This window comes from Papaver somniferum, chromosome 6, assembly GCF_003573695.1.
Source record: "Papaver somniferum cultivar HN1 chromosome 6, ASM357369v1, whole genome shotgun sequence".
Lineage (NCBI taxonomy): Eukaryota > Viridiplantae > Streptophyta > Magnoliopsida > Ranunculales > Papaveraceae > Papaver > Papaver somniferum.
In genome coordinates this window covers 54,247,370-54,258,034 of record NC_039363.1, presented here as the reverse complement: position 1 = coordinate 54,258,034, position 10,665 = coordinate 54,247,370, and positions in this window count along the sequence as shown.

The following is a 10,665-nucleotide window of genomic DNA, read 5'->3' as shown; positions in this document are numbered from 1 at the left end:
GGTAACAAAGCACTCAATATTCATCGTTAGATGAGAACCTGAATAGATTCAAGCTAATATCTTTCAACCTTTAGATCGAACTTAGCTTGTTATACATAAATGAAATGTATCATCATTTAGATAAAGGTAACTGTACCTAAATGTATACACTTAGTTGGTTCCACAATAGTTAACCAATATCCATATGAGCATTTTCATATCAACCTTATTCATTTTCATCATAACTAGTTCAAATGACTCAAATGAAACTAGTTAGCGAGTTTTTCAATTGTTTATATTCTCATAGAAATATATAAGACACTATTGAAGAAAAATCGATTTTGATTCACTCGAATCATTTCATGAACATTATATCCACGGTTTGCAAAAGATTGCATTCCTTATTATATAAATGTATTAGTTCATGAACAAACCGATTTTAGAACATAACCTACTTAAGTATGCAAACGGGTACGCATACCTAAGCAGCCAGACTAAGTTTGGTTACGCCAGTACGCATACTTAGTTCCACGACTACCAATAACCAACATACATGTACGTCTACACATACCATGGTTCCCGGTTTTGGACATTAAACAAATGTGAATACACACTATGTTTATATCCAATCATGGTTGCATGTTCTAAACCCTCATCTCAATCATTGAAACATTCTTGGAAGACGAAAGTTGCTGTCTCAAACAAACTATTAGCTTCAAAGCAATTTTCAAGTGATCGAATGATCGATACGAAATATTCCGAGTCTACATCAAATGATTATCTCACACGAATCATGTTAGATGTTACAAGGCGATTTTCACATGATCATCTTTTGACTTTCGTCAAGAATAAAGATGAACTTGGTTAAATCGAAAGCTTACCAACACATATAAGTCTTGATTTCTAGTCTACTTATAGGTGTGTCTCGGATTAAGATAGAATGTGTAGTTGAGCTTTAGACTTCAAGGCGTTCATCGATTGAAGAAGAAGAACTACTAAGGGAGCTTGTGGAACTTCATCAACAAAAGGTATGTGGAGACTTGAACTCATCTATCACTCAGATGTCTATGTCTGTTCTATCTCCTATTAAGACAAAAGTCGTATAGCTATATAGACTTTATATTATACACATTTGATATTTCGAGCTGAGTTTAACTCGCTTATTTTTCAAAATATGTGCTAGTAAGATTTTTCTTTAACCAAGTTCATCTTTATTCTTGACGAAAGTCAAAATATAATCATGTGAAAACCGCCCGGTAACATCTTACATGATTTGTATGAGACATTCATTTGATGTAGACTCAGAATGTTTCGTATTGATCTATTGATCACTTGAAAATTGCTTTGAAGCTAATAGTTTGTGTGAGACAGCTATTCTCGTCTTCTAAGAATGTTTCAATGATTAACATGGAGTTTAGAACAATTAACCATTGATTGGATATAACAAATTATGAGTACTTGTATGCTAACCGTTGCAATTTATTCCAAGTCCGGGGACCATAGTATGCATACCCGTATGCGTACTGGTTTGATAGTTGAAATCTGGGAACTTAGTATGCATACCCGTATGCGTATCGGCTTAAAAGTTCAAGTCCTGGAATTCAACTGAGTTTGGTCATGTACGATAGTATGCGTACCCGTTCGCATACTGGCCAACCTATACCAAGTCCATCTACTTAGGTATGCGTACTCGTTTGCATACTTGAGTGGGTTAAATTCTAATTCATGAACAAATACATTTATATATAATAAGGAATACAATCTTTTTCAAACCGTGGCTATAATGTTCATGAACTGATTCGAGTGAATCAAAATCGATTTTTCTTCAATTGTGTCTTGTATACTTCTATGAGAATATAAACAATTGAACAACTCTAGAACTAGTTTCATTTGAGTCATTTGAACTAGTTGTGATGAATATGAACAAGGTTGATATGAAAGTGTTCACATGGCTAACTTCCGTTAACTATTGTTGAGCCAACCAAGTGTACACGTTTAGGTACGGTTACCCATATCTAAATGAAGGCACATTTCATTTATGTGTAACAAGCTAAGTCAATCTAATGGTTGAAAGATATTATCTTGACTCTAATCAGGTTTTCATCTAACGGTGAATGCTTTATTACCAAGGTAGCATTGATTGCAAACCCTGATTTGAAGACTATATAAAGGATAAATCTAGCAACTGGGAAACTTAATCCCAACACCTCTTGTGTGATACTAGTTGCGAATAGAGTCGATTCTCCTTTAACCTAGTTTTTTCCTAAAACTATTATAGGTTAACGACTTAAAGACTTCATTGGTATTCTGAAGCCAGACCTAACTATTTTCTTTGTAGTTGCATGTTCTGATCTTACTTTGTTCTATCGTATTGAGTAATATATTTTCTAATATTTGCTCGAGATTTAATTTCCAATAGGTAAGATAAAAAGTAGTCACAAATATCTTCGTCTCATCGTTTGTGATTCCACATATCTTGTTTCGCTACCGTACGATTAAGATTATTGTGAAGTGATTGATATTATTAGGATGTTCTTCGGGAATATAAGCCTGGTGTATTAATTGGTTCATGTTCACCTTGATTTATCAAAAGATGGAACAAAAACTCGTAGGTATTTCCGTGGGAGACAAATTTATCTAGACTTTTCTGTGTAAGACAGATTTGTTTATCAAGTTTTCGACTTTGGGTCGTAGCAACTCTTAGTTGTGGGTGAGATAATCTAACGGAATCAAGTGCGCATATCCAGCGTGGTTCAAGAGGTGTAAGGAACGCGACTGTACCTTAATCAGTGGGAGGTTGGTTACGGCTCAATTACATTCCAGTCCGAAGTTAACTTGTAGTAGTCTAGAGTCTGTAGCGGCTTAATACAATATGGTGTTCAAATCTGGACTAGGTCCCTGGGTTTTTCTGCATTTGCGGTTTCCTCGTTAACAAAATTTCTGGTGTCTGTGTTATTTCTTTTCCGCATTATATTTGTATATAATTGAAATATCACAGGTTGTTTGTAGTTCAATCAATTGGTGAATCCAACCTTTGGTTGTTGATTGAAATTGATTAACTCTTGGATATTGGTCTTTGGTATCATCCAAGTTATTTCTCATATTAATCCGGCTCACAGATTTCTATCTGTTCGATTGCAGATTGATTTGAGAAATTGAGATATAATTCTTAGATGTATTTTCCTTGATTGAGTTTGACTGTCTAGTTGATTCTCTTGGAAATATATTGGAGTTAGTCCATACATATTGCCTAAACGAAATACTGGGTGTGGTTGTTGATGTGATTTGTAGATAGTGGTAAAATTGGTTCGATTCTCAGACTTGTGAAGGATATTAATTAGACTTAAATTCTAATATTAAAATAGAAAACTCACTAAAAATTATAGCAAACTCAATTAAAGATGATATCAATACTAAAAGAAACACTGAGGCTAAGATTCCACTATTTTCCAAGTTCAAAGTGATTAAACCAATACTTATATTTATGCAATTTTCTCGTTTAATTTGATTCTAAAATATTGCAACAAGTAGATTTTCAAAAGTAGTAATTGTAAATACTAAATATGAAGCATCAAAAGTCTTAAAACTAAGCATACTCCATCAAAATAAATCATAATCACTCAAATAAAAATCATATTCAATAATAGTTCAAGGAAAATAATCATATAATTATTGCAAATAAAAAGATAAAATAGAATATACCACTTTTTGTTGGAAAAATAGCTTCCTCTATCGCCTCAGCAATAGGCTTTAGGTCCTCATATTAATCATGATCTCAAAATATGTGTTTGTTGCTCAAAAGATGATTAAAAGAGTGAAAAGTAATAACACAAACTGTTTGCAACAGTGTATTGGTGTTGCAAAACAGCTGTTACAATGGAACTGTTACAGAAAAACTGTTGCTTTGTGCTGATTTTAAGACCCTAGAATAAGACTGCCCTGAACAACTTAATGTTCTTCAGCTGTTAATCAACGACATTGTTCTGCGACTGTCTACCGAGCGTCAATGTTCTTCGCGTTCTTCTTCTTCAGCAGCAGCAGAAACAGAGTTTGGTAAAGCTCTGATTTCTTCTTCTCTGGCTCTCCTTAGGTTCCCAAACTCTCGACACCTCTTCTATATGACCCAATACATCTATTTATATCAAAAATACCGATTAAATCTCTCCCAAATCTTCCAAAATCTCTTTCCTTGTCTTCACGGCCAAGTTGCGGCAATTTCTTGTTTTAGAATTTCTACGCGTTTCTGAGCTTTCCTTTTATTCTAAACTCTTCCTTAGATAGATACAAATCTTTGGGAAAGTTTACAACACTTTAATCTCTCTAAAATTCCCTAAAACAGGTCACACACGTGACTTTCCATATTTTCTGTTGTGATAAAAATCTGTCAATTGAGCCCAGTCTAATCGATTTAAACACTCATATCAGATTCCTAGACCCATAAGGAGTCTATTCTATGAAAATCAGAGGTTTAATCGACCTCAAACTCCTCCAAATCACGATTCCCAAAATATGTTCTTCACTGCACCTATTTTCCCGCCAAAACCTAGGTTTTGAAATGTTGAAGATGGTTGCCCCTTATCCATGGTAGGGTGTGATTAGCAACTGCCTGGAAATGGGATGCCCCTTAGTAATTAGCTTACCCCTTATCCAAAGTGAGAGTCCGAATAGCAAATGTCCTCCGGGTGCTTTCCGACAACTTTTCGAGCCAATTTTTTCCAAAAATGTTTATTGGCCAAAAATACCTACAAATAAATAAAACACCATAATAAGTACAAAAATGAACCCTAACAATATATAGAATCGAGAAAAATCGGACACAAAAATGTGTTTATCAAATACCCCCAAACCTATTATTTGCTAGTCCTCGAGCAAAAATAAAATAGAAATAAAATCCTAACTCACTGTCGCAGGCATCGTCGATTGCATTTAGCGTATGCAATAAGCCTTTATACCCCTAGGTGTCCCTAGTGGCGGAGTGTTGTCTACGGAGGGCTTACCAGAGGTATACCCACAAAACCTTTATACTCCAGACCCTAGCTATCTACACAGAACCTTGGAAGGCACTAAAGAATCTCCTTGGTTGGAATACTTATTGACTACAGGAGGAAGTACCCTGATGCGAAATTCCAATTGTTGTACACGAGTTTGCACTCAGCATACTAAAATTCATATATAAGTGACAGAGCTCTACTCAGATAGTTTCTAGACATCATAACCAGAGTCAACCAATCACATGGAAATATTAAGAAGATGGATAAAGAGAAAAAATAGATGGTTTAAAGTGAACGGTGTTTCCCATATTTTTCTGAAGGCCTCTGCCAAGATGAACCTATCCTAATGGACTGAGATACCGGTCCGACTAATATCAACACAACTGGCAAATACAAGGGAACCAGTGGTCGATGAACCTAACTCTAGGTCAACACAACTGGCATATACAAGGGTACCAGTGGTCGACTTTATTGAATTTATTCTGGTTGGTCTGATGGTCTGGTCTCAAACTTTTTTTTTTGTATCTCAATCACCCTATTTCACCCTAGAAATGGTAACAACTTGAGTCGTGTGCCCCACCAAATCATTTAAGAAATAAAAACAGAAGGGATTAGGATTCAACGAGTAATGGTGAAACTACCATGTTTTTTTTTTTTTAATTCTAACACCTGAGCTCTGTGCTTTTATGAGTAAACTCTTTAGATGTTTCCATCTAATCAGATTGGTTCCTCAACTCCTACAACCAAGATGTTCCCATCCACTTAGATTGGTTAGTGCCAACCTTAATAAGCATAAATTTCTAGGTTCTGGAGTTTATTTATTGCAACTAAAAGCTAACAAAAAAGTTTCTTCCCCACCCCCAAACTTAAATCTAACATTGTCATCAATGTTTCTAATGAAAGAGCAATACCAAAAAGCAAAGTAACATGAGGAATCAGTAAAGAGAGAAGTCGGAAAGATAGTACCTGGGTGAAGAGAGAAATCAAAAACTAATATACAATATACAATCGCCTTGATGGTCAATCAAGGGTAAACATGGTCCTCCAGAGGGACCTCCTCAACATCACCTGTAGGAAAGGGATCTAAAAAGGGTTTCAATCTCTGACCGTTAACCTTCGAATAACTACTACCATCTGGTGTCTCGATCTCAACAGCTCCATGAGGAAAGACAGTGCGAACAATAAAAGGACCCGTCCATCGAGAACGTAACTTCCCAGGGAAAAGATGCAAGCGGGTATCATACAGAAGAACTTTTTGACCTGGAGAAAATGACTTTCTTAAAATATTCTTATCATGCACAAGTTTCATTTTGTTCTTATACTCCTTCATACTATCGTAAGCATCTGTACGAATCTCTTCCAACTCATTGAGATGGAGTTTCCTATGGGCTCCTGCCTTGTCAAGTAAAAACTTTAGCTGTTTAACAGCCCAATAAGCTCTATGTTCTAACTCAACAGGTAAATGACATGACTTTTCATACACAATCCGATAAGGCGACATTCTAATGAGGGTATTAAACACAGTACGGTAAGCCCATAACGCATCAGTAAGCCTAGACGACCAGTCTTTCCGATTAGGATTAACTGTTTTCTCTAATATATGTTTTATCTCCCTATTAGAAACCTCTACTTGACCACTAGTCTGTGGATGATACGGGGTAGCTACCTTATGTGTAATACCATATTTCTTCATCAAAAGCCTAAAATGTCCATTACAAAAGTGAGACCCTCCATCACTAATTATAGCACGCGGTGTACCAAAACGTGTAAGTATATTATTTTTCAAGAACTCAATCACAACCCTATGGTCATTGGTTTTACACGCAACCGCCTCAATCCACTTAGAGACATAGTCTACAGTGACAAGGATGTAAAGCTTACCAAAAGAATTAGGAAACGGACCGATAAAGTCAATACCTCACACATCAAAGACCTCAACTACTAAAATAGGGTTCAAGGGAATCATGTTCCTACGGGAAATGGTTCATAATTTCTGGCAACGCTCACAAGTAACACAATAACTATGGGAGTCTTTAAACAACGAAGGCCAATAGAATCCACACTGCAATATCTTAGCAGCAGTCTTCTTAGCACTAAAATGACCCCACAAGCATGATCATGACAAAAGGAAATAATACTGGACTGGTCACTCTCAGGTATACATCTCCTAATAATCTGGTCTGGACAATACTTAAACAAATAAGGATCATCCCAAAAGAAATGCTTCACCTCGGCTACAAACATAGAACGATCTTGTTTACCCCAATGTTGGGGCATTCAACCAGTAACAAGATAATTCACTATATTAGCATACCAGGGTGCTTGGGTAACAAAGAACAGTTTTTCATCAGGAAAATTATCCCTAACAGGAGGAGAATCATTAAGGGTATCCACAACAAGCCTAGACAAGTGGTCTGCTACTACATTTTCTGTACCTTTTTTATCTCTAATGTCTAAGGAAAATTCCTGCAACAATAGGATCCATCTAATCAATCTAGGTTTAGTATCCTTCTTGGAAAGAAGATACTTCAAAGCAGCATGATCAGTAAAGATTATGACCTTAGAACCTAAGAGGTAGGATCTAAACTTATCTAAGGCAAACACAATAGCTAATAGTTCTTTCTCTGTAGTGGTATAGTTCAACTGGGCATCATTCAGATTTTTGCTAGCATAGTAAATCACATGAAGTAACTTATTTTCTCGCTGACCTAGCAAAACACCAATAGCATAAACTGAAGCATCACACATGATCTCAAAGGGTAGGTTCCAGTTGGGTTCCTGGACTATGGGGGCGGTAGTGAGTAAATTCTTAAGCTTCTCAAAATCCTCTAAACAAGCATCATCAAAGACAAACTTAACGTCTTTTGCAAGCAAATCGCAAAGAGGTCTAGAAACCAAGCTAAAATCCTTAATGAATCGACGATAAAAACCTGCATGTCCTAAGAATGACCTAATATCTCTTACGGTTTCTGGGACCTGTAAAGTTTTAACAAGGTAAACTTTGGCTCTATCTACCTCTATACCCTTCGAAGATATGATATGCCCTAGAACAATTCCTGAACGAACCATGAAGTAACATTTCTCCAAATTAAGCACTAAATTCTTTTCCTTACACCTAGTCAAAACCAATGACAAATGATGCAAGCACTCATCGAAAGACAAACCAAACACTGAAAAATCATCCATAAAGACCTCTAAGAGCCGTTCTACCATGTTCGAAAATATGCTCAGCATACAATGTTGAAAGGTCGCAGGGGCATTACATAGCCCGAAAGGCACGCGTCTATACGCAAAGGTACCAAAGGGACAGGTAAAAGTGGTTTTCTCTTGGTCTTCTGGAGCTATGACAATCTGATTATAACCACAGTATCCATCTAAAAATAAATAATGGCTACGTCCATCTAATCTCTCTAGCATTTGGTCAATGAAGGGAAGGGAAAAGTGGTCCTTCCTAGTGACCTTGTTCAATTTCCTATAATCAATACAGACACGCCAACCCGTGGTCACCCGGGTTGGGATTAACTCATTGTTATCATTCTGGACTACAGTAATACCGGATTTCTTGGGAACAACCTGAACGGGGCTGACCCACTTACTGTCTGAAATGGGGTAGATAATGCCTGCATCTAACAGCTTAAGAACCTCGGTTCGAACTACTTCTTTCATATTAGGGTTCAGTCGACGTTGCGTCTCCGTAGAAGGTTTGGTGTCACTCTCTAAATAGATATGATGCATACAATCAGTAGGAATTATACCCTTAATGTCTGCTATGGTCCACCCTAAAACTTCCTTATTATTCTGAAGGACGGTCACTAGCCTACTTTCCTGATCACTATCTAAGTCGGATGTTATAATCACAGGTAAAGTTTTGGATGGGCTTAAAAACACATACTTCAGGGAATCTGGTAATGGTTTAAGGTCCAACTTAGGAGGCTTTTCTAGCGAAGGAACTAGGGTAGACTCAGAAACGGGTAGAGGTTCGAACTTAGGTTTCCAGCCATTACTAGTGTCTATCAAAGGGGTTGAGTCTAATAAAGCACTCACCTCATTAATCACATCGTCATCATCAAAATCAAACCCAAAGTGGGCTAGGCATTTCTATAATGGATCTTCTAACAAAGTGTTTGGTAATGACTCCTCGACTAATGTTCCTATCACGTTCACCTATTCTATGCTCGAGTTATCTAGTTCAGAGGGTAGCTTACTAATATTAAAAATATTCAGCTCAATAGTCATATTACCAAAAGACAAATTCATAATACCATTTCGACAGTTAATGATCGCATTGGATGTAGCTAAAAACGGGCGACCTAAAATTACTGGTATTTGGTTCTCTGGGTCAGAGACAGGTTGGGTATCTAGGATAACAAAATCCACTGGATAAATAAACTTGTCGACCTCAATAAGAACGTCCTCGATCACACCACGAGGAATTTTAACGGACCTATCAGCTAACTGAAGTGTCATCTGGGTAGGTTTCATCTCACCAAGTCCTAGATTAAGGTACACATGGTATGGGAGTAAGTTCACATTGGCTCCTAAGTCAAGCAAAGCTTTATCAACACGGTAGTTACCTATTGTGCAAGAAATAGTAGGGGACCCTTTATACTTAGGAGTAGTGGTATCTGAATAATAGAACTCACATGACTAGCTAGGAAGGCTTTCTTCTGGACACTAAGTTTTCGCTTTCGCGTACACATATCCTTAAGAAACTTGATATAAGCGGGAATCTGCTTAATCGCATCTAACAATGGGAGGTTGATAGTAACCTTCTTAAAAACCTCCAATATATCATTAAAGTTGGACTCCCTCTTAGTTGGAACTAGTAGCTGGGGGAACGGGGCTCTGGGAACAAAGCCGGGTTCAACATGACCCTCATTGGTCTCTTTGGAGACTCTATCAGTCTCCTCATTTTCTGGCTCAGAAGGGTGAACTACAGCATGTTCACTATCAGGCATGGCAACCTTATTGTCAACTTTCTTTCCACTCCTAAGGGTTGTTATAGAATTCACATGATTGTACGATTTCTCTCCTTTAGGGTTAGGATCAGTTTGACTAGGGAACCTTTCATCTTCTCTTTCACTAAGAAACTTAGCTATTTGGCCGACTTGAAGTTCTAAGTTAGCAAGAGACTGGGAATTATTCTTAAAATTCTGCCTGGTTTCTTCTTGAAAACTATAGTGGTTCTTTGATAACATCTCATGGTTCTTTGATAACATAGTAAGGGTTTCTTCTAAGATGGGGATCTTTTTCTCATTCTGAAACTGGGGTTGACCTGAAGAGTTCTTAGCATAACCAAAACCTGGGGGAGGATGAGAATTACTAGACTGTCCTTGATTCTGACCCTTAGACCAAGAAAAATTAGGATGGTTTCTCCAACCAGGGTTATAAGTCTCTGAGTATAGGTCAAACTTTTATCGGTTCTCAAACCTAGCATTGTTATAGACAGCATCGGCTTGCTATTCACTAATCCGACCTTCCCAAAACGAGTTATTGGGTTCTACTCCACAACTAGACACTTGAGAGGCTCTAAACCTATCATCAGGTTCAACAAGAGACCTATGTTTAGGATGATTCAATTCAAAAGCTTCTAACCTTCTAGACAAAGCAGCAAACTTAGCATCAGACGTGAAGCTTGTATTTACCACATTGGTGCTACTTCTATTGACCAAGAGTCTTTGGGGGGGGGGGGGGG